The sequence below is a fragment of the Orycteropus afer genome, unplaced genomic scaffold, assembly GCF_000298275.1.
Source record: "Orycteropus afer afer isolate SDZICR_OR568_19922 unplaced genomic scaffold, OryAfe1.0 scaffold00011, whole genome shotgun sequence".
In the NCBI taxonomy this organism is placed as follows: Eukaryota; Metazoa; Chordata; class Mammalia; order Tubulidentata; family Orycteropodidae; genus Orycteropus; species Orycteropus afer.
In genome coordinates, this window is record NW_006921598.1 from 4,845,103 (window position 1) to 4,849,874 (window position 4,772).

Here is a 4,772-nt window from a genome sequence, read left to right on the forward strand (position 1 = left end):
AACTGTGCTTTTTCAATGGCTGATTTTTCCAAGGGAGATCATCAGGCCTTTCTTTTGAGGTGCCTCTGGGTGAACTGAACCACTTTTAGTGGTTTTACTAACCTTTAGTAAAATGTTTACTAACCTCTTAGTTAGTAGCTGAACCCAGTGCTTTAACCCCTTGTGCCATCCAGGGACTCTGGGAGAATATTACAGGAGTCATAAATATTTTTGCTGAAATGTTGCCTAGGGCAAGGCCAAGAACCAGATTAAAAAAGGAAAAATTACTTTATATTCTGAGTATCTCATGGAGATCTCTGGCCATGGAGGATATCTCTTCAAAAGCTGGAGCCTACTTGCCCTGTACAGTGGACTTGGGTGGGTGGGTGGAGGGCAGTGAGGCAGAAGGAATCTGTTGATGCCCTTTGATGCATGATATGAGCTGCTAACTTGGCTTTCTTGGCCAGAAGCCCAGGAATATCATAAACTGACCTCCTTCTCTCTTTTCTTGCCCTTGTTCTGAGAAATTCATCTCACCAGATACATTATTCTGGCTTAAGAAGCATTCATGCTTATGTTTAATAAATAAAAATGCTATACATGGAATGCTTCGTCCGTGTATAGCTACACACATATTTTAAAGGGTTCCCAACTGAGATAATATTCAGTATGCACATTACAGGAAGAATAAGGATTTACTAGGTTCCACTGAATTATTTTTAAATATGTAATATTTTCCACATGAAGGTAGGACTTATTAATCAAAACTGCTTAAAAGACAGCCATATTTTATTTTAAAATTTAGTAAAAAATATTAAGTTTGAAATTGTTATATAAATATGTCACTAAACCCAGAAATAATTTGTGAGCTATGTTTGGGATCCTTTGTGTCTTAAGAGATGCAGGTGTTAGGTGGAAAACATTTAATAAATATTACTAATATTTAGTGCACCTAATCATTCTTAGCTCTCCTGCACTTCTATGATATTTAGGTGGTAAATTTTCTCCTTTTCATTCTTTCTATAGTTCCCCTTGTACTCTGTACTCCCAATGTAAATAAATTCAGCAGTCTTAGGCATCTGGCCATGGTTTATTTAGGCAACAGGATATATTATGATTGCTATTGTTATGGCTCTCTTTGCATTTATATGGTGCATTCCTATAAAGAGCTTAAGGTACTTCATTAAATCTGCAGGTAATTCTTGTAACACTCAGCTGAGATAGATAGAATTTATTAAAAAATCTAATAGCCCACCAATCTATATATGTATAATCCCTCTTGCCAACAGCTATTCCAATGAGCTTTTCCAAATCTAAAAATTAAACTAATGAATATTCATCTCAATTAAAGAAATAAAGGAAATGGAAACTAGAAAGAGATGACTTAAAGTTATCTAACATTAGAACAAGTGTTACAGTTATGCCATGTCTTCTAAACAGCAACCTTATGTAGATTATAGATTATTAAAGATAATCTACTCAGTATTTTTCTAATTAGAGGGATTAACTCATTATAACTATGACCTACTCCCAAATTTTAGAGTATATTGAAGTAACTTATTTCCTTTATCTCTGGCATAAACTGTTTTGTTTTTCTAATACTGGTGGTGTAGTGGTTAGGGCATTTGGCCTTAACCTTAAAGGTCAGTAGTTCAAACTCACCAGCCACCTCTCAGAATAAAGATGAGGCAGTCTGCTTCCTTAAAGATTTACAGCCTTGGAAACCCAATGTCACTATGAGTCAGAATAGATTTGATGGCAGCTTATTTTGGGGGGGAGGGATTGTTAAATAAGAAATAGACTAAATCTTATAAAGCATATATGTTGTTTACTAAATTAGCAACAGATGAACACTCTTGTACACACCACTCATATCATGAAAATAAATCCTTACTAGACAAATTAGAAGTCTTCCATGGGTACTCTTCAATTACAGGCTTCTCTCTCCAGTGAATTACCACTCCTGATTTTATAGTAACCTCTTCCTTGCTTTGTCATCAATTGTCTTCATGGACACTGCAGTTTGATTTCGGCTGTAATCTTTTTTCTTCAAATACAGGATATGTCCCACCACTGCACCCCCTCTCACCTTCCTTATCACTTCTCTTTCCTGGAATCTATTTATTAAGGAACAAGATCATTAATCCTATAGTTTTCCACAGGCTGCTCCTTGCTGATTGCATTCCATATAGTTTAGCAGGTTCCTCTGCATTTCCTTATGAATTGGTAGTTCCATTCCAAGGCTTAATCAAACTTTTTTTTTTTTTTTTTTTAAGCAAATCTCCTTCAAGCTGGTTCATTATCAAGTGGTGCTCATCACCAAAGATCAAGAAAAAGAAAAACGTGTTGCTGTCAACTCAACTCCACCTCATAGTGACACTATAGGACAGAGTAAAGCTGTTTCATAGAGTTTCCAAGGCTATAATATATACAGAAGCAAACTGCCACATCTTTATCCCACGGAGCAGCTGGTGGGTTTGAACTACTGACCTTTTGGTTAATAGTCTAGAACTTAACCACTATCACACCAGGGCTCCTTATGAGAGAACATAGTAGGTATGCAATGCCTAATGATCTGTTTTGAAAAAGTTATCAGCCATTGATGCTCAATGCCAATATCCTTTAATGCCTTAACTGAACTGAGCCAAACTCACTGCCAGAGAGTCAAATTCGACTCATAGTGACCCCTCCTTGGGTTTCTGAGGTGGTATCACTACAGAAGCAGATTGCACAATCTTTCTTCTGATGAGTGGCTAGTGGTTTGAACTGCCAGCCTTCTGGTTAGCAGTCAAATGCCTTAGGCACTATGCCACTAGAGGATATCTAAAACATTGATATTGCAATTCTGTCATTTCTTTTTCATGTGTTTGTTGAAAAATTTCTATAAAGAGACATTTCCATTAATCTATTCTTTGGTTACCCAATTCTACCTTTCATATAAGAAAAGCAGGATAAATGCTTGATTCTTTCCTTTTATTTATATCCAGTTTATGTTTTGAAGCTGTGTTGGCTTTAATTCTCACAAACTTTGGAACACTAGTTCTATAACTCATCTTTAAATGCCACAGCTGTGCTTTTCAAAAGACAAAGGATGCTTATTTCAGTTTTGGCCACATATTTGAGTTACTCAAAATTTGCATTAGAGATACTACACTGTAAGCTATGTAATGATGGAATGCTAGGTGTACTCTGCTTCTTTCAAACTTCCACCTTTACCAGACATATAGTCAGATTGCCACCCACTTTAATTCATCTTACTTGTGAGTATTCTTTTATACTTTATTCTTTCCCTCATTCAACCAATATTATAATTTTATTTTTTACTTCCAGTTATTAGATACATTAGGCACTTAAAAAACAATCTATTTTAAGTACCTAAAGCTTATTTATTAAGAAGTTTTCTCATTTTCATTTTATATCTCAAAATAAATAAAATTCAATGTTTTATGATTATGGGAGCTCTGGTAGTGTAGTGCCTAAGGCACTTGATTGCTAACCAGAAGTCTGGAGGTTCAAACCAACCAGCCACTCCTTGGAAGGAAGATGGGACAATCTACTTCTGTAGTGATACTGCCTCGGAAACCCAAGAAGGGGTCACTATGAGTTGGGTCTGACTCAATGGCACGTAACAGCAACAACAACACTGAAACTTTGATCAAACTAATTGAATTTTGGTAACGGTTTTTTTTTTTTTTTTTTTTTGAGGAGGGGTTAGTTAATTTGTCTAATAGACCTCAGTGTCAGAGGAAATTATCTTTTCTCAGAGAAAAACATACGAAGCTAGAGATGGACTTGATTATCCTCATAAGGAACTCTCTCACAGGAACGTGATTAAGACGTTCTAATTAAGGATAGCAGACACTGATGGTTCAGTAGTAGAACTTTCCGCTTCCATGTGGGAAACCTGGGTTCAATTCCCAGCCAATGTACCACATGGGCAGCCACCTTCTGTCTATCAGTGGAGGCTTGCATGTCCTGAACATGTCTCAGTTGGGCCTCTAGACCAAGATATACCAGGGGAAAAGGACTGGTTGTCAACTTCTAAAACCAACCAAAGAAAACTGCATGGATCACAGCATTCTGATGAACAACTAATCAAGATGATGACACACAGGTGCAGGACTAGGCAGTGTCTCATTCCATTATGCATGGGGTCACAATGAGTCGAGGCTCATCATGATTTGGTGATAACCATAAATCAGAGGCTGACTCTATGGCAGCTAACAACTACAGCTAAAGATGGGGTGATAATAAACAATGATCATTTGGAACACAAACGTCTTGAGCTTGGAATGATCATGCATGTCCCTCAAAGTGAAAGAAAAAAAAAATGTGGTATGAGAGAAGGAAAGAGAAAAGGACAGGAATCAGATAATGAAGAGGCTTATATGTTACTGATTATGTTCTTTCTTTGTAAAACAATGAGTCTTAAGAAGATCTTATTTCCACTTTGTGATCACTATAGATATGGAGAAAGCTTAGAAGAATCAAAAATGGGCTTAGTGAAACTTATTAGGGAGAAACTCAAATGATCTAAATGAAAAAAAAAATTATGATAGATTGCACAAATAATCAAAGTAGAGATATAATGAAATTATATATTAGAGAAAAAATATGTAGTCTTTCCTTTTGCATTGGTAAAACTAAGGGTTAACCCGTGGAGGAGGTAGGGGGAGAGCTTTTCCACTGTAGGGATTGTAATCAGTGCCATGACACAAAATATTTATAAACTATTGAGTGTCAAACAAATCTACATTGTAAATTTGGACCCAAATCACAATTTAAAAAAAAAA